General features: G+C 44.1%; 1 protein-coding gene across 2 annotated transcripts in view; it reads right to left on the bottom strand.

The window, feature by feature from the left end:
* LOC144937712 (rho GTPase-activating protein 7-like) overlaps positions 1–21,659 on the bottom strand; it is a 49,285-nt gene that overhangs the window by 25,741 nt on the left and 1,885 nt on the right. The gene's annotated exons all lie outside the window — the stretch shown is intronic.

Here is a 21,659-nt window from a genome sequence, read left to right as displayed (position 1 = left end):
ATCCGCAACAACCACCGCCGACGAGTTGGTGAAGTCAAACAAATCCCCATGACTGACGCGGGGTGTGGGGAGGCCTGCATCAATCGGGCGCACTGTGGTCTAAAACAATGCTTTCCAGCCATCCCTCCTTTAACAGACGAAGCTTCATCCCAATAAATAACAAGACAATAACAACCAACAATTGTAAATATCCCAAACCTGGCAGAGACCATCACGCACCAATGGTTGTGATGTCCGAACGTGAAACGTCGGCTTGAACGAGAATTATTTGGGTTGCTACGAATATAGCAAAATTAAATAAACAAGAAATAAATAACTAAACAGTTTGAAATATTATGCCTGAAACATGAAATGTGTAAAAGTTGCAACATCAAACTTTTTATGAGAGCCACATGTGTGGAGCTGTGCACGTGCGTTATTATTGTACAAGCCGCGGCCTCCTTGCGCGAGCCGCGTGCACGCATCAGCTCCATGTGGCCGAACAGCCCAGTGGTTAATGCATTCTCGACATTTGCCACCGAGGAGGACATTAAAAGGGTTCAACAGTCTTAATGTCTCCTGCGCCCTGTCACGTGGCAGAGCATGACCAAAGCACGTGGATGTTGAAGTGCATGTCAGCGGCACTTTGACGTCGTTTGCAGGAACATCAGCCCCGTCCGTGGCCGTGTCGAGGCTTAAATTGTTCCAAAATTACACGGCGTAGATAATTTACGAATCCAATCACGCTAAACAAGGGTTGACCCTTCATGTCACATCTAGGCTTGTCAGCGGGTCCATCCATAATTGTGTGGATATATATAACATGACATAAAGTGATCATGGTTTGTCACAGAACGTGTCAAGACGTGTGCATTGTTGCACTACCAATGCTATCCATATGGTAATATTAACATCACTATATTATTTAGGAATTGTCTTAAAATCTCACACAATATAAATACTAACGGTAAAAAAAATTACTTAGAAAAGTAGAACTGAATTAAGAAGGGGGTCGTGTGGCTCAGGGGGTGATATGTCTGCATGGAAACATCGAGTCGCTACCATCCAAGATGCAACCAGAGTGAGGCGATGGCCTCAGCTGAGTCACACCAATGGCTACTCAGACAAAACGATCCCATTCAATGTATTTTTGACTTCAATCAGTACAATTCTGAACTAAAGCAAGTCATGTTGGAAATGGTGTGTAATGATCATGTTTATTGTTCATAATAAAGCATTATGTACACCCCTTTGTCGTTCCACTGCTGGATGAAGCTCTCCACACAGCCAGGGTTCTAATGCTTCACACTTGCTGCTCAGTGTGGGTTGCTTCAGGGCTTGAGGGGCAATGAGCGGGTCACATATCACTCGTCGGTAATGTTAGCTGTGGCCGGAAATTGAACTCTGGTCATCGCATTCATACTTCAGTACGCTAACCATGGAGCCATCGCTCCACACGCGTACACCGCACTTATCACCATCAGCCATGATTCATCTACTGCTGGATGAAAGCCTTCGAAAGCCTTTGAAATCTCACGAATCTGCAATGTAGTGAATGTGTTCCATTCCTTGGCCGCCACGAGTTGAGCTATAATTTGTGGCCAGTTTGCTTCTGAAATAGTTCTCGAGCTTCGTGGGCCTTACCTGCTAGAATAGTAGCAGGTCTTTAGTGTTGGCCATCGGCTATCTTACATGTGCACTCGTGATGGAAGAAGAGACTCCTGCTGGAGTGACTTCAGAAGGGATATCACTTTGTGTGAGCTGTTCCTGACAATACAATGCTTACCAATAGAAGTCCCTTCATCTCATGATAACATGTAAATAGCAAAAATGCAATGCATTTAAGTACATTAAGTGTTCCTTCAACATTAAAACATAACGCACTAACTCTGTTCAACAGCACGGTGCACATTATTCCTGCATTTGCAATAATACTGGACATCTTAAAGAGAAAAAAAATCCATGTTAGAATTTACTGTCTATTCTAGGCATTACACCACACTCAACATAAATCTTCTTACGTATTACATCATGCAGCAAGGCTACAAGAGGCAGAGCTGAAAAGTAAACATTTTAACAGCGAAGCATTTGGAAAAGATCCAGCAATGGAAACTTATGGAATGAAGTCTGAATATAAATATCGTATGTTATTTACAACGTTCTAAATACATAATTCTTGGTGCACATTTATCACAAGAGTGCACGAGTGATTTAAGGGTACCGTACTGGAGTATAGCATATGGCTGAATGTAATTCCCTGAGCTGACTATACACAAGAAGGTTTAGTGTATTCTTTGTTCATGAGGCTTAAATTAAATAATTCAGTTGGAATTACAAGTGAATCAATGAAGGATTCGTAAAGCAAGTGGCATTATGTGGATTTTTATTGTTCCACGATGGATGGCGGTTGCTTGGGAAGACCTTCATCCAGCCGTGGATTGACCATGGCTGGTGGCGGTGGCAAATGTTACTTCAACAAAAGAGATTTATTTTAAATATTTGTCTCACCCCCCCCACCTCTTTATATATAATAAATCAAGAGACCACGCCACGCATCTTAATCACTTGCTGGATATTGTGCTCGATCCACACCATCCAACATGCAGCCTCCGTGCACTGTCACTTACAGCAATGACCAAAGCTGCGTGGAGAAAAGGAATGAATGATTGAACACACGCATTCCTGTCACTGACCAAAAGATGATGTGACATCATGCAGATCAATCATGATTTCATAACAAGCTTGAAGTGTTACAGTTCGGCCCAACCAAATGAGAAACAGAAAGTCCACATGTTAAGGGTACATCACCTGTCATACCTCAAATTGCAGTTGACTGAATAACCGGAAGTTAGACCCCACAGAAGGCATGCAAAATCTCAGCACTGCTGAGAAATTTAATATCACCGCTGTGAATTCATCAAAAATAAATGACGATTCCAAAGCTGACAGCTCTGAACTGAGTCAGGCTGTGGGACAAAGTACTTCATTCAGAATACACCATTTTAGCTCTCACGAGTTGAAACATTGGAACAATTTTTTGCTATTAACCCATTCACTTTTTTAAAATCCCACTTTACAGTCTGGACCTTGCGCAACTCCTCAAAGCACTTAAAAATCGCTCATTTTAAATACAAGAATGCACGAGTCCATAACGATACAGCAACTAATTCACGAATTTGATGCTTGTGCTCATGACACGTGCAATCTAATCATGCGTAAAGAATGTATTTTTTACGATTGATAAAATGCAATACCCACATCACATATCATTCAATTAAAATTAAGATAATAAAGTGAACAACAATTTGCAATCGAGACCAAAATGGAATCGGGGCGATCTAAAAGAAAATTAATTGATTCGAATCGTTTCCATAAATTGTGCCAATTCACAGAATTGCTGGGGATGGGAATGGAATTGTTCCATGTCGATTGCCAATGGTGGCCACGTGATTGTTGTACTGTTTAAGTACTTACTGGCAATCCTTTGCTAATCTAGTGCTCAGTGAATGCCTTCCCCCACCGTGCCGAGTCATGGGGGTTGTATGACCACCCTTCAGCATATGCTGCTCATTGCAAAGTTGGTGGAATGGGGTGAACCCAGAGGACAGATTCAGATATCAACCACCGCTGATGTTGGTCTTGGCTGGGACTCGGTCTCAGGTCGCCGGGCTGAGAGCGCGGTGTGCCCCCACTCCCTCACATCGCGGTGTAGATATGTAGAGAGTAACTGTGCATGCTCTACACTGGAGACACTGGGGCCACGTCACGGTTTGTTTATACAAATAACTGTCAATGTTCTACCATTCGTGCTATTACATGTAGGCCATACTGTATACGTTAAGGCTTTGACCAAAAGTGATATTACAATCAATTTGGCAAATATTTACTGGTATTGTAAACAATAACTCCCTTTTCATGACTCAGTCGCTGTTTTCTTTGGCCTCTCTAAAGATGCATTGAACAAAAATATCAAACAACTCCTGGTTTTCCGATGAAATACTCCGCACAAAGCTTTATCCATGCCCATAAAGCAACATAAACAACACGGCAAATGTGCATCAATAAATAATTAAAGGCCACCAATTGTGCTGCAAAAAGCATTTCTTTGTCCGAATCCCCAAGAAATCCTAAACACTGCTGGACCTGGGTCCAGGCAATGAATCCCCGACGTGGCAGGCCGACCCAGGGTCCCTGTGCAACTCCCCCTCCATCCGTCTAAGCGTGTTACACGTGAACCCGTTACACGTGAACCCGTTACACGTGAACCCGTTACACGTGAACCCGTTTCACATCAGGAATGCATGTAATTGCGTAGGCTACACTGCTGCTTCTTGCAGCAACCGCGTGCAATCCAACTAGAGTTGGGAAATGAGCCGCAATGCAGGCCATGACGAAGGAATTCCCGCTTTTACATTTCAGCCATTGACACGAAACACATTGCAGTAGGACTATGTTTTACTTAACCAGGTAAGGCCCACTGAGCTATGTAGCTCTTTTTCAGATGCGACCTGGCCACAAATGAGAGCTCAACAAAGTGGACCCGGAGAAAAATCCACATGACCACGGGGAGAAGGTGCAAAATCCAAATCAAGAGGCGTCGCGGTCGGGATCGAACCTCGGGCCTCGTGCACGCCAGGCGAGGGAGTTAACATCTCACTACTGTGGCGCAGCAGTGGCGCTAGCCACAAGCGAGCCAAGTAATAGCTTAGGGCCCCAACAAACTAAAGGGCTGCTGGAATCATGAAGATATATGGATGCATCAAATATCGGCTCAATTGAAATACCAATAAACATAACAATGTAATTAACAGTAAAACACATAATCTCGCTAATTTCTATCTTGTCTGCATCTTTCTTCTGTTATCTTACTACATTTCTTGTCTCTATATCTTCTGTCATCTCACTCGGGTTTTACCAAATGATAGATGGATCCCCAAATCGTTTCTGCTCTGCACCCCTAAACGTGATTTCACACACGCTGCAATTTACACAAGGCTCTACAGAGAATAACTCACGCCTTTAAAAAACTAATAAAACCCTGAACGCATCAAATCCTTAACAAATACAACCCTAAACAAAGAAACCCTTTGACTGTATATACCACGGAAATAATGAACAGAGTAAGCATTCTTGAAAGTGCAAACGCTTGCAAATGGATGATACTGCATAATGTGCATGTATACACATACTTTTACAGAGTGAGGAGGAAGGTCCTGAATGCAAGTTGAAATGAAACAAATGGCAGTACGATACATTTTGTTGCAATGTGTAAGAAGTTAGCTCGTTAAAATGTCATATATAAGCTTGTATGGGAATGCCATGAAACAATGCCAGCATTTTCACACTCACTAAAGTGTGACAGTGTCATGAAGCAAGTATGGAGCACTCGCATTCCGCAAATGGCGAGCTAGCCCTGGAACGTGAACTCAGCAGGAAAGCATTGCAACAAAAAATGTCAAAGCGTGATTGTGTGCATGGCCTGGGGTCAAGTGGCCCACGACGTCAAACAGCGCAGCGAAATGTCAGTTATCTGCGATGCAAATGATCTGCAACACCTATTATCTACAGCCGTGAATCTATCAGTGAAAACTCCTGCTGGGACGATTTTTCCTGTTATCCACAATATTTGGCAGATAATAGTCACTTGGAAGTCGTCACTCCGAGCGTTCAAATTCATCCTCCTAACTGCACCTGTTTTATGGAGAACCAGAGTCGTGGTACATATCAATACATGTATTTGCATTCATCCACGGCTAGATAAGAGGAGTTATTTTTGCGGATTTTAATCAATAAGATCTTCCCAAATAGTATTGCCCCACATCAACACAGACGATCGCCTGTGTTGCGATGGAAACGTCGTGATCTATTATTTTTCTATCTACGTGACTTACCGAAGACCCAAAGAGAAGGAGTTTAACCATACGACAACTATTTTACCGTACTGTATTATGCAAAAAAACGAAATCAATGCACATGAATTAATTTCACCTTCATTCAATCCAACGCATGATGCCGTGTTGCTCGTCGGGGTCGTTTGACCATATTTCACCAAGCTAGGCTAATGCCGATTGGTGCTGTTGGGAGGAGTGGGAAGTGGCTTGAACGAGCTCAGACATCCCTCGCCACTGATGTTGGCCGTGAGTGGGAGTGAAACTCAGGTCTCGGAGTTCATAGCGCAGTGCGCTCGCCAGTAAGCGATTGTGCCTCTCTCATCCATGATTAATAATGTAACATACTAATAATAATCTATTGTACTTTGAGAAGATGCATTTCCATGCATTTCTAAAATTTAGTTTGTGCATTCCGATAAAACATCAAGTGCCCATCGTAGGGAAGGCAATAATACATATTCAAGTAGAATATAGAAATGTATCTGCAGCAATGTGGAGAACAAACATCGTGGATCCAATAATTATCTGTGGGGCTATCCACAAATGTGTTCAAATAACTGCCTGAAACAAATTGCAGATGATAGGATGAACACTGCCACGGATAATTGAAGTATTAGTCGTGGGTAATATGACTGCATGGGAGGAGTTTTACTTTTAACAAAACTCTTAACTGAACTTTAGGCTCTGTCTGCTTGTATGTGATATAATGTCTGTCTTGTATGTATGTCTACAGTTTTCTAGTTAGATTTTTATTGCTATTTCTTTTATGCCTGATGATGATTGCTTGTGTTGCAATCGAAACGTCGCTATTATTTTAATTTATTATTTTATTTTTAGACGTGACTTAACCGAAAGAACCAAAGAATGAACTTTAGGCTGTTGGCTGTACAAAGTAGAAAACACAAACGCAACATGTGTAACCATCCTCTAAACAGAGCGTGCATGCTGTGGCATACTCGAGCACACACGGCAAGTCTGCAAACGATGACGTCTAATTTAAATGACCGTAACTCTCTGCACTGTCTTGGTGCAGCAGAGGTTCACACACACGGACAAAATGCTCCAATACAGATTATTATTTAGCATTCCTTTTCAGATATCTCCAGCACTGCACATTGTTGTCAATCGAATTGCAAACAAATGTTTTGATATGTTCACTATTACATGTTCGATAACTAGAGCCGCCAGAAGCAATTTTACAGAATGTAATCTTACAGAATGCAATGTTACAGAATGTAGTGTAATGGGGGCTACATGAATAAGGGGCTTATGGCAGGAAGGCGGCGGCTGCGATTTGCTACGGATGTCTGGAACCTGGACGTGGCACTGCTTTCTATCTCACAGCCATCGGCAGCGAGGTTATGCACGAGCCCTCGAAGGGCTTTGTAAAGCTTCCATGACTCAGAGGAACGGGACAGGAACTTCACTCGGCCCTTGCGAGTGAGCTAAAGGAAGCTAAAAGACAATATATCTTATTTCTTGAATCACGTTTACAACAAATTGCATGTTTCATACGAATGTTTGTTTTTGCCCTTGTGAGTTTGCAAATCCCCTCCCTACAATGTCATGTAACTGCCGACACTGCCAAAGGTGTGGGCTGTCGTGATCCTTGTAACAGAGATGCTGAGCTCAACGGAGCCTTACCGGCTGAAATGAGTGACATACATAAGCCACTTGGTCGAGAAAAGCATGCGTTATTTCAGCTGCAATGTACAACTACGTAACAGAACCGTTGATAACTATCATCGTAAGAACTATCATAAGCATATGAGAATGAAACAAAAAGTGTAGTCATTACCTTTTTTTAAACGATGCCTGAAATGCGAGGAGGTGTCTGGTAGTGCCCCGGTATAGCATCCACAAATTCTATCAGAATTCTTTGTCGGCATTCATCTTATGTGCAGCCACTTTCCTTGTTTGGATGTGAAGCGAGGAAGCAGTCTCCATCTCATATTGATATTCCCGTTTCCAAGAAGAGATTCACGTTCAGAATTTAGGCTTGCCAGTGTTATATGGAGTTAACGAATCACACAACAGCGTCATATAAAAATAATTGTCTTATTTCTGGAACAGAGGTTTTGCTTGATGGACACTGACAAAATGTACTCTTCTCAAAATGAACCAATAATAATATAATCTTGTACTTTACTACAAAAACTGGCAGTGTGAACGCTAAATGTATCGTGCATCGTGCAGAATATTAACCCAATGCTTCAGATGGGGCGTAAAACTCCAACTTACAATGACGAAGAAATGCCCAGAGCGCTGTGTCCCCTGCTCAAGAGCAGAACTAATGCTTGCGAATGTACGATTTCCATATTCGCATCACAACGCGTCTCTGTTTGAGGACCTCTGAGGCCCCCTTTCTCCAATGTTGGCTAAGCACCGCTCCCATTATGGCCGACGAGGTTTGGCACGATGGGAAGTTAATCTTGTATGGCTCCATTCACAGGTTTCAAACTAATCAAAATAACTGAAATGTTTTCCATTAATAGTGGTATGTAAGTGACTTGTAGATATACTGTACTGTATATCTGAACGTACAGCTCCTCAAGTATGGCATGCAAACACATTTGAAGTGCAAGACTATTAATAATATATGATTACACAGAGCTTTGAAGTACATCACAGTCATACATTAGGTATTAAATCACTAATATGAAACATACTGTATACTTTATTCAATTTAAAAGTATAGTTTTACAACTACAGCACAGCAATGTGCAGTATTTGGAATACAGAAAAGCAATGATATACAGTCCGCATAATAAAGGTTTTTGTGGGTGAGACTGCGTCAATATAAATGTGTCGTCAACCTCCCACCACCCAAAACGCGCCAATTAGTCGCTACTTCTGAAGCCCGGTGTATTGGAGCGGACACCCACAACATTTACAATTTGAGTACGACGTTTCGCTGGTGATTACAACCAGCTTCATCAGGATTGTGGCAAATACAGGTAATTGACATCGCGTAATAACTTCGTCACAATGGGTCTTTATAAATCCCCGAATTGACTCAATAACGGTTATCCCCCACACGCTGCGCTTGTTGAGGTGGGCCGCGCACCACGAAACGTCCCTGTGGCCCACTCAAGCCCACTCTCGTTAGCGGTACATCACCGTTACGGTGGCCCACACAACCGCTCTAGTGTTTGTATGTGCGATGTTGAACTGAATTCGGACTGTACGTAGCCAACCGTGCTCATCGGAGATGCGGGGGAAGGACAACAAACTAAACACAACATAAGTTCGAAGGAAATGAGTTTTCAATCTGGCTTTAAAAGTGTATAGCTCCAGTGGCTTCCTAATATCGGAAGAGCGTTCCAGACGGCCGCAGAAGCGCATCTGAAAGCGCATCGCGATGCAGTGGCCACCGTCTTTGTTCAATGGTCAGCCTGAAGGCGCTGCGAGGATGTCCGGAGTCCGCGTGATGCTCCTATTGCATACCCCCATCCGAGAGGAGCTGGAGCCAGGCCTGCTTCGCACACTTCTATTGCGAGGTGTTATTAATTATTGACGCTTGGTTCGCTGCCTAACTTCGGAACAAACGGTGGCTGGAGCCGACCTCATTTTCTATGTAACAAGCCCCCATTATAAATGCAACGCCTAAGATGGTTGAGCGCTGCATGTTTCACAAAGCAATATATCTTGTTCAGCAGATTAAATTGATTAACGACTCAATGTGGAGCCTGTTAACCTGGCGCACTAAATCTCTGCAAGCTGGCGATGGTGAAACACGTGGGGGCACACAGGAAGGCTTGCGGTGCAGTGCTGGGGGTAGCAACTGCAGAACCGTTATCTTCAAGAGGAAAACGACATATTGGCACCAGGCACTATTCCAACTTGCTACAGTGCCACATCTGTTAAGGGCAGTCTTTGGTGAACTAAATAATCGTCTGCTCGGGGTATTCGAACAAACAAAACATCGCCCGCACAGAACCCAGGCTCGTAAAATCACTACGTGCCGAAGCAGGCAGTTCTAACTTCTAAACGCAGCGGTGTCATTTGTTTTCGTTGGGCCATCTTTGCCAGGGTGTGTAACCAGGGCGGCACGACTTCTCATTATTCTACAGCCCTCGTGACGCAACAGTGTCAAGAATCAAAGCCGAGGACATTGGTCTCATTTAGGCAATACATTTGATTTCGGCCACAGGATATCTTGATCACTTCATTCTATCAGATTAAATTCCATCCAGTGATAAGCAACATATTAATATACAAAACGCTACGAAACAAAAGCTACGTTGCTCTATATCATTGTTTAAAAATAAACCCATGACCATCATTGTACTGCACTTCTATGCACCCGAGTCTATGCTCCCTGCCTTCACCAACCCGCACTGACAAGTATGGTGAAGTATGGCCAACCTTCACAACCCACGCAACACGACGAGACCCTCATCCAGGGATGTTGTCCCAGTTTGAAGTCGTCTTGCCTCACACTCGACTCACGATGTGGGGGAAGAGGGGGGGCAGCCGAGAAGTGGGCGGGGCTGCCAGTCGGGGTCTCTGCAGAGTGAGGTCACCGCCGTGAGCAGGACGAGCTGCTTAGTGGGCGTGTCTATGTAAAAGTGGGTGTGGCTGACAAAAAGAGGAGGAGCTATCAGCACACCATGTGTCCCATTGAGCTAGAAATCGAACTTGCATTGCGTAAGAATGAGCAAACACATAATTCAGAATTATTATTGTACAGAATGTTTAAAACGGACTAAGAATTGAAGCACGTATTTTGATAACTGACATTTTGAAAAAAGTAATGAAGTTACTAAACAACACATATACTTATAAATAAATGTAGCCATATTACATGCAATGTAATACTATATTACATTCAATGTAATCCTATATGTGATCGTCAGCAAGAACGTGACAAATTGTAGAAGGTGAAAAATGGCAATGTTATTCAAATCAGATTATTATAATTCAGAAGTAGTAAATCCTGAAATTGCACTGTAAAATAAACACGTGGTCTCTGCTTTACGATTTCATTATAATGCATGACTATACAATGTTTATTCAAAATAGCAACGTCTTTTACTTACATATATTATTTAAATGGTCGTGGTACAAATGTTAAAGTCAAAGCCAAGCTTGTCCTTGACAAGGGGCTATTCAATAATAATATTCAATAATAATATTCAATAATACATTTGTATGGCTTCTTCAAATACATTAATCTGCTTAAGGAGGCAACTCACTATTGACGACAAAATATATATTTGTGCCTTGGCTTATTCATGCCACCCCAATACAAATTCTGGATGTCTACATGTTTTAGAAATTGAGTTAAAGTGTAGATAATCAAAATTCTGAACACCATTTTGCTTTCATCATTCTTCACTTACGGTTGTCCCGCGGGATATGCCAAATATAAAAAAAACCATGGCAAAGGAACGTTCTGCTAAACACAGTGCACACAATACGCCAATCGGAATAGCTGTTTTTTCTTTAGTCGGGGACATATGGAACAGATTATAGCCTGTTTCAGAAACAGGGCTGCCTTTAACAAGCAAACACGACATTAACAGTAACATATTTATACACAGGTTTTTTTCTCCTCTCTAAATGTCAAAGGACACAATGTATGCATGCTTATATCCGAATAAATTAACATGACAAAGCACCTCAACGAACGGCTGTCTTGAAACAGTGATCCGACACATAGCTCTACGATGAAGGGAGGTTATTAGGTTGAGAGACACGCATGAGAAGAGCCACATCGAACGTTATTCCTGTCTTGCCCCCACCACTTTGCATTGATCAATCAGATAAAACAAAACTATCGTGTGCAATGATAATTACCAGGTAATATAGTGCACGTGCAGTCCTTAACATCTCACCACGGTGGTGAGATGTTAACTACCTCGCCTGGTGTACAGGAGGTCGTGTGTTCGATCCCGACCCTGACGCCTGTCTATTTGCAGTTTGCGTGTCTCTCTACCCGTGGTCGCAGTGGGGTTTACCGAGTAATTTTTTTTTAAATATAGTTTGTAAATATACTGCCTCACGAGGGCCTTGCCATGCCATGCAGGTCGTGGTGGTTATTTGACCACATTCCACATTGCTCGTCAGTGTGGACTGGTGAAGGCGTTGACGTTGGAGCATAGTACAGTCCAACAATGTTGCTTTCCTGAACTGCCCTCTGCTGACAACGTAGCCCCAGAGCAGCAGCCGACAGCACAAGTATGTTGACCCCACAACTATGTTGAACCCACAACTATGTTGACCCCACAACTATGTTGAACCCACAACTATGTTGACCCCACAACTATGTTGAACCCACAACTATGTTGACCCCACAACTATGTTGACCCCACAACTGTGTTGTTGAACCCACAACTATGTTGACCCCACAACTATGTTGTTGAAGCCACAACTGTGTTGTTGACCCACAACTATTTTGACCCCACAACTATGTTGTTGAAGCCACAACTATGTTGACCCCACAACTATGTTGAAGCCACAACTGTGTTGACCCAACAACTGTGTTGTTGAAGCCACAACTATGTTGACCCCACAACTATGTTGAAGCCACAACTGTGTTGACCCAACAACTGTGTTGTTGAAGCCACAACTATGTTGACTCCACAACTATGTTGACTCCACAACTATGTTGAAGCCACAACTATGTTGTGGGACCCCACGGTGATCGCCCTTCCAGTTACTCCCCCAGCTCAGCTCCTGCTGAGACCTGATGATGATGATGATGAGGTGTGACAACATTAAACGACTTCAACACTGCACTCTGCCGTCTCTGCAATCTCCTAAACTGTCTATTGAGCCACGTGGAGTAGAAAGCATGCGTATGCAGCCTACACACAACGTTAAAACTGCTCATAAAAGTAAGCGGGTTAGGGCAGGACACGTTACCAGAGGGGATGATGACCGATGGCCAAGAAGAGCGATGGATGGAGTGGCAACCAAGGACTGGAATGCCTCAAAGAAGATAGCCATCATGAGATGGAACGATTACATCGACTCGCGTGCAGGAGCTGGGTGGATTGTTACATGGCAGAGCCGTTAGAGGGGGCGACGGTTTGGGGAGGCTTCATCCAGCAGTGGATTGAGCACGGCTGACGATGACAATGCAGGAAATGTCTTTAACCGGACTGATAATTATTGAGGCCCATAATAGAGGTATTTTTTGGGTTAGATCGCATAAATATATAAATGTGTCGTTAAACCCGCCACCACCCGACACGCCTCACTCGTTGGCTGTGTCGGGTGAGATTGCTCGCGAAAGCCTCGGTGTTCAATTAGCGAGGTATGCAGTGGAGCGTCTTGAGTTCATACATTCATTATATTCAGCACTTCAAAACCATCTGCTTGTCTACACAGCAGAAGCACTTTGCCAAAAGGCAGAAATGTAACGCAACAATTTGTTTACACTTTGGGCTCTTTAAATGCTCACATGGCCCCTTGCCTAAACAGATGGCGACGTGTTCAGTGCCTTGTCGCCAGCGTGGCCGAGCTGTTCCTGACACGCCGCTGGTGAGCTCACCCACGCCGCTCCGAGTACTCCTAAAACAAGCCGAGAGGCAGCAGGGAGGCAACTGGTGGATGCCTCGTACAGATGCCGCACCGTGTCGATGTTGTGCACGGCCCTAGGCCAGTTCACTGCGGGGTCAGGGCCTTCTCCACACCGTGTGGGTCATGGCGAGTGTGCTCCCGTACGTACTCCACCACGCTGGTCGCTGCAGGCTGATGGGAGCATACACACGGGAGCATAGCAGTACGATATAACAATAGATCTTGTTGGAGTGCCCTCTGCTGCCCGCAGGTGGTAACACCCACTGTGCATTGCGCCGTGGGGGTGAAATGTTAACTCCTTCGCCTGATATGCAGGAGGTCGTGGGTTCGATCTCGCCTCCGACACCTGTAAATGTTCTCCCCGTGGTCGCGTTAATTTTTCCCCGGTTCCTCCGGGGTTTCCCTTCCACATTGAGGAACATGCGTTGAGAGTGTTTGGATGCTGTAATGTCTACAAGGTAAGCAACTGTTTTCATTTTATTTTATTTTCATTAATTTTTATGTTTTACCTACGTGACTTTACCGAAAAAACCTAAGAATATAAGCAACTTCGTTGAGCTATCATTTGTCGCCAGGTCGTGCCTGAGAGAGGGCTATATAGCGCAGTGGACCTTACCTGGTGAAATAAAAGAAAGTATTCATAGTTTTAGTTTTAGAAGCGCTGGCCAAGGCTCATCCCAGGCTTAGTTTCCGAGATCCGGTGAATTCCCGGTGATCTGGTCATGGACTCTGTTGACATTATTCTGGGGCAAACAAGACACTTATTCTACATTTCATAAACATTGAAATAAGTTCATGTTCCACTTCGCAAGCGCACAGGTGGTCATGAACCGTTATTTAAAAAAAACCGGCATCGTGCTTGATGAAAAGCATCTGACACTTTGCGGAAAAATTCCACAGAGCTGGGGGGGGGTGAGGCAATGGCGAGCTAGTTCCCTCTTCAGCGTGGGGCCACCAGCGGGCTCCATCACACGGCCTCGTTTCGTACAGCGATTGTGCAATGAGATGCCGTTATTGAAATGCCAAAGCTCGACGCGACTCTGTAAATGCCAAGGGGCTACATCACGACGGTTCCACAAGACAGACAATGGCAATGATGCCGAAGAGTACAACGCCACATATATCCGACTTGCTGGGGATTGAGGTGCTGTTTAGGCGGAAATGTGAAAAGGGTCGGATTATATGAACATCTGTATAAAATGATCGTTACACCATCGAGCATAAATAGGTTACTGGACTAAAATGATAGGCAAACTGCTGTGATCCTGGGGACATGCTTCACTCCGCTACGTATGGTGTGAAAGAAGTTCAACATACATAGAGAAGTGAGTGAACATACACGACATTACGAATATTTCACTGAATATGAAAAGGTCAGATTGGTGAACATATGAAATTAAAAAGCTACACCGTGCACAAATACTGCCCCGGGTGTGGGAGGTTAATTTGTTAGGGCAGATATGAGAAGATGAGATCTGTGAAATTGTACTGTATAAATACAATTATTCATATAATTGGTCTTTGATGTTAAGAAGAATATTTGCAATAGATTTCAGTGCTCTGCAAGATGCAGTTGAGATTTTATACAGCACTTAAAGCAGCTGGTATTTTTTTAAAATAAAGGTCTATGATCACATGGGTTGTGGATCAATGTCTATGTTTGGATGCTTAAGGCTCACTGGCATCAAAGTTAATTACGTACCGAATTCCATTCTACTTTATGCACCTGAAAGCATTTCGTGACCAATATGCTCCATGTCTACACTGCATTCAATCTATATGGATTTCTCTCTGATTTCTACCACGCTATCTGTGCCAAGTGCAAGCGGTGTGTGGATAATTACACCTTAACACGATTGTTAATGACAGAAAAAGTTACACAAAAATAATGAGCATCATTACTCCTGCACTTGGTGTTGTCATTGTCTAGTGACCAAACAGATCAAGATGAGTAGTAAACAGATGCACATGAAACAATGACATGATAAATGGCGTCTTGCCAACACTTGCCTTGTCAATTGCGTGCTCAGACTAAGATTGAATATTTCAAGAAATGCTCCCAAGCATTTTATTTGCTTTTTTTTACTGCTGTTGTACTCTCTCAATGTCATCTCTTGCTACTTGGCAGGGGCTATCATTACCACTAAAGCTACAGCAGAACGGAGTGTTGATTGAACTGTCACAATCTTCACCCGGACCTGTTCGTTACCGAATGAGCCAAACGTGACAACGATCGCAAACTCACATTTTTGCTACAACACGAGGACCACACCATGGCACGGGCGTTGGTAAATGTGATAGTTTCATCATCTTAGCATTGGTTAATCCACCATTTCTATAGCATTTCTGCCAGAGTTCTCATACTTTCCAACATGCATATGTAGTCTGCCAATAACACCATCTGTAGCTGAACTAGTAGACACACAGTGTCCAAAATCAGCATTCTATGTCTCCCTACTTCCTCGCAAATCTTCCTCCTTTTGAAAGTTTTTTCTCTCTCAAGAATTTTGTTTTGTATTTTTGCACCACTTCCAATGTCAGTGCCAATGAACACGCCGTTGGTGGACTGCGAGAGAGATATGGACACGTGGTACGTCCACGAGGTACGTCCACGCACACACGAGGAGGACCTCCCAGTCGCAACACCTGGCGAGGCTGTGGAGCAGCAGGTGCAGGTGAAGCAAGGCGAAGATGCGAGGACTTCTCTCTGAGCCCATTCAATGATCCTCACTCGTCAACGGACGGAGAAACAACTCTCTGCTACACCAATCCGAAGCCTGCGCTTTGTATGTATGGAGAACTTATTGCGCACTGCACGAAGCCAAGCGTACTAATCGGAGGTAGACTCATTTACCCTAAAACCTGAGCACAATCAAACATTTGGGACGGCCACATTTTGTCTACAGAAAGTTATTGTGATTTATACAATATTTTCTAATTCTATAATATCTGCTGCATCTCGCAAGCTGCAGCAGCACTTGTAACCTAGGTTCACGAAGCTCAATGCGAACTGGACAAGGAACGCGCATGAAGTATCAGTCGCGTTCCATGGACACGAAACTCGCAACATACTTGATGCAGGCGGCGTCGTCCCAGAAAGCGACGGCAGGCAGATCTCCGCATTCTTCAACTTTTGCCAAGGAGTCAGGGGGAGTTAGACAATAAATCCCTGCCGCTATGCAATGTTTATAACAGACAAGAAAGAGTTGTTTAAAAAAAAAAGCTGTATGTAACATCTTATTTAGCAGGAAGACAGGTCCAACATAAAATTCTCCGGTGCACAAATTCCATCCGCCGCAACAGCCGCAAACTGTTACAAAGTGGATCAGAGGTGTTGGAGCGCGTCCATAAATACCGTGTCTATATTTCACCATTGGCTGTTGGGTGCACGCGCTGGGCATCCCGATTGGCCAGTCCACAATCCTTACTGCACCTGGAACCCTTTTTGGAAATGTTTTCCTAACACTTTTGGACACTATTTTATGGGGTTCACAAAACTCCACTATCATTTCTCCAGCGTGTTACAAACGCCTCTCATTTGTGCTCTTATATAGAGAAAACAAACCCCGAGTAATTGTAAATGTGCTACGTGCATGTGTTGGCACTCTCTACATAGAGAGGCAGTGGTGGGCAGTGTGTGTGTGTGTTTTATACACAGTGCTATGCACATGAGTGCAATGACATGGCTTACACTGTGTTTGTCATGTAATCTTATAACGTTTATGATAAAAGCTATACGCGATATTACTTTGCAAAACATGACGTTGACTATTGACGGTACATGATAAATAAAAGCTACAATTGTATGGCATAGCATATTGGGTGCTCAGCGAGAAAAAAAATCTGGAAAATTGTGGTAGATTAAAATAAGATATTAAATAGGATGTGTCATTGCATTCTAGATTTTAAGCTTTCGTGATTGCAAGAATTCATACTCTTATGTTTTTTCGGTAAAATCACGTAGGTGATGTTACCGAAAAAACATAAGAGTATGTGTCATTGCAGGTGAGGAATGCGATTCAGAAGAAGACGAGACTCACGAACCATTTAACTTTCAGTATTTGTTTGACCTTTCCCCCCGAATTATTCCAACTGTGCAATCGGAATGATATCGTGAGCTAAGTAATCCGATTGTAAATCTCACAGAGCTGTGCAACCCATGCCAGGGCATAGTTGCAGAAGAGATTCTTCACGGGAATTCTGCCACATCTTTCCAGTGACAATATTTGTGATTTGTTTAAATAGGGGCTTCACATTCCCACACACTCTGCTATGAGATGGTCACACGGCCGTCAAACTGATGATTTATTTCATGCTGTGGAAATTTTCAGCAGATAAAAGATACAAACAAAAAGACTCATGAATAAAACATCACACCCCAACGCGCCACAAAACGCGTACTTCTTGTTGGATTAGCAAACACGCCAACTCATGGCAAATAACAATATTCAAGATGCAGAGTTTCTTAATCATTGTCTAACAACTATTACAAAATAGAGCTGCTGTGGAAAAACTATTTCGGAAGATCGTGACCATTCCAATTGAATATCCAGAAGACAGAGAACAGTGACAGCACAGACACAGACAGTGGGTCACAGCACAGACACAGACAGTGAGTGACAGACACAGACACAGACAGTGAGTGACAGACACAGACACAGACAGTGAGTGACAGACACAGACAGTGAGTGACAGACACAGACACAGACAGTGAGTGACAGACACAGACAGTGAGTGACAGCACAGACACAGACAGTGGGTCACAGCACAGACACAGACAGTGAGTGACAGACACAGACACAGACAGTGAGTGACAGACACAGACACAGACAGTGAGTGACAGACACAGACAGTGAGTGACAGCACAGATACAGACAGTGAGTGACAGCACAGACACAGACAGTGAGTGACAGCACAGACACAGACAGTGAGTGACAGACACAGACACAGACAGTGAGTGACAGCACAGACACAGACAGTGAGTGACAGCACAGACACAGACAGTGAGTGACATCACAGACACAGGGAGTGAGTGACAGACACAGACACAGACAGTGAGTGACAGACACAGACACAGACAGTGAGTGACAGCACAGACACAGACAGTGAGTGACAGACACAGACACAGACAGTGAGTGACAGACACAGACACAGACAGTGAGTGACAGCACAGACACAGACAGTGAGTGACAGCACAGACACAGACAGTCAGTGACAGACACAGACACAGACAGTGAGTGACAGACACAGACACAGACAGTGAGCGACAGACACAGACACAGACAGTGAGTGACAGACACAGACACAGACAGTGAGTGACAGACACAGACACAGACAGTGAGTGACAGACACAGACAGTGAGTGACAGCACAGCCACAGACAGTGAGTGACAGCACAGACACAGGGAGTGAGTGACAGACACAGACACAGACAGTGAGTGACAGACACAGACACAGACAGTGAGTGACAGACACAGACAGTGAGTGACAGCACAGCCACAGACAGTGAGTGACAGCACAGACACAGACAGTGAGTGACAGACACAGACAGTGAGTGACAGACACAGACACAGACAGTGAGTGACAGCACAGACACAGGGAGTGAGTGACAGACACAGACACAGACAGTGAGTGACAGACACAGACACAGACAGTGAGTGACAGACACAGACAGTGAGTGACAGCACAGACACAGACAGTGAGTGACATACACAGACAGTGAGTGACAACACAGACACAGACAGTGAGTGACAGCACAGCCACAGACAGTGAGTGACAGACACAGACAGTGAGTGACAACACAGACACAGACAGTGAGTGACAGACACAGACAGTGAGTGACAGCACAGACACAGACAGTGAGTGACAGACACAGACAGTGAGTGACAGCACAGACACAGACAGTGAGTGACAGACACAGACAGTGAGTGACAACACAGACACAGACAGTGAGTGACAGACACAGACACAGACAGTGAGTGACAGACACAGACACAGACAGTGAGTGACAGACACAGACAGTGAGTGACAGACACAGACACAGACAGTGAGTGACAGACACAGACAGTGAGTGACAGACACAGACACAGACAGTGAGTGACAGCACAGACACAGACAGTCAGTGACAGACACAGACAGTGAGTGACAGACACAGACACAGACAGTGAGTGACAGCACAGACACAGACAGTCAGTGACAGACACAGACACAGACAGTGAGTGACAGCACAGACACAGACAGTGAGTGACAGCACAGACACAGACAGTGAGTGACAGCACAGACACAGACAGTGAGTGACAGACACAGACACAGACAGTGAGTGACAGACACAGACAGTGAGTGACAGACACAGACACAGACAGTGAGTGACAGACACAGACACAGACAGTGAGTGACAGACACAGACACAGACAGTGAGTGACAGACACAGACAGTGAGTGACAGACACAGACACAGACAGTGAGTGACAGACACAGACAGTGAGTGACAGACACAGACACAGACAGTGAGTGACAGCACAGACACAGACAGTCAGTGACAGACACAGACACAGACAGTGAGTGACAGCACAGACACAGACAGTCAGTGACAGACACAGACAGTGAGTGACAGACACAGACAGTGAGTGACAGCACAGACACAGACAGTGAGTGACAGCACAGACACAGACAGTGAGTGACAGCACAGACACAGGGAGTGAGTGACAGACACAGACACAGACAGTGAGTGACAGACACAGACAGTGAGTGACAGACACAGACAGTGAGTGACAGACACAGACACAGGGAGTGAGTGACAGCACAACACACTCCACTTCACGGGGGGAGATCAATGAAAGGTAGGAAGTCAAATGGCATTCAGAAACGTGACACCCAAATGCTGTAACGTGTGCCCTGGTGCTTGTAGATTAAGTGAGGACATACTCGATACACGGTACAGCCCCAACACCAGATCGAGGTGACAAAACCATTATTTTATAATAATCAGAGGAACGTAAATGTCTCATTGAACAATTCGCCGGGGATGTTTTGTGGTTCTCATTTCCCCCTTAGATAGCGGCACCCAGATGTTCTCAGGCTGTGGATGTTTTATTTGTTGTCTGAAGCCAATCACTACACACTTTGATCTCCTGTTTTTCTTCCATTCTCAGGGTATGGGAAGTGTGACCATGATTTAACAAATCACAAGGAATACATTCCAATATTTAGTAAGTGGTTCTGGAGGTGGGTCGTCTAAAAGATAAACTGTCGGATAACAACTGAACATACACATGCATACGTTCTGAACATCTGTGCAACGCCAGCACGCGACTTTGTATGTTTGCTGAACCAAGTGGGGGCATTTTGGACAAACTGGATCCAAAGCAGGCGTGAATTTGGCTTTTTGTTTATTTCAAAATTAAAACAGAAAACTTTTAATTTTGAAACAGGCAAACTGACATTTGGATTCTCAGATATGGAATTTAGACATGAAATGCAAAAACAAGCTTCAAGTGATGGAGTTATTGATGCAGCATTGTTAACCAGGCTAAGGCCATCAATTCTCCAGACTTAAGAACCCGGCATGAGCACAGGAGGCTGTCAGCACTTGAACCAGGACCTCAGGCGGTGCCAACTCAGCACTCTGACCTCGAAGCAACCTGGCCACCTCACTGCAGCAGGACTTTCACGTCACGACCTTTGGATCATTTGCTGATCAATGGTAAATTAATTCACAGAAAATAAAATAATGGGGATGTGTTATTACTATTGGGAACTTTGTGAACTTATATTGACCATGTCATCAGAAGGGCAATGTGGCCAAGGTAATCATTGAACGCCCATAACACACAACTACACGAGATCAGTATTACAAGTAGAGCTAGGACAATTAGTGAATTAGTTAAATTTATTGATGAAACATTTAATGAGTGACGTGGCGTATCCTAACAAGCTGTGACTATGAGTGTCTCTCCTGGCACTACACTCAGGACAGTGAGAGGCAGGCATGTGTGTACATTAGAGCGTGGATCGGCACTTGTTCGGCTCCATTGCGAGTAAACTCCACCCATCCAGAGTTTCACATTTACAAGGCAACATACGAGCGCTTCTTTTTCCAGTAGTCCATTGACAACTCATACGCTTGGTGAAGTCAGTGGAGCAAATAGATTGTTGCCATCTCTACAGGTTTTTGATAGGTCCTGGTTTCCTCCCACATGCAAAATCATTCTTTGATACGAAATTGGCCAAACATTCCAAGCAAGTCTCTCGTGCAAATGAGT

This window comes from Lampetra fluviatilis, chromosome 19 (genome assembly GCF_964198595.1).
Source record: "Lampetra fluviatilis chromosome 19, kcLamFluv1.1, whole genome shotgun sequence".
Lineage (NCBI taxonomy): Eukaryota > Metazoa > Chordata > Hyperoartia > Petromyzontiformes > Petromyzontidae > Lampetra > Lampetra fluviatilis.
Note: the sequence above shows the minus strand (reverse complement) of the source record. Positions and strands in the feature narration are given on the sequence as shown.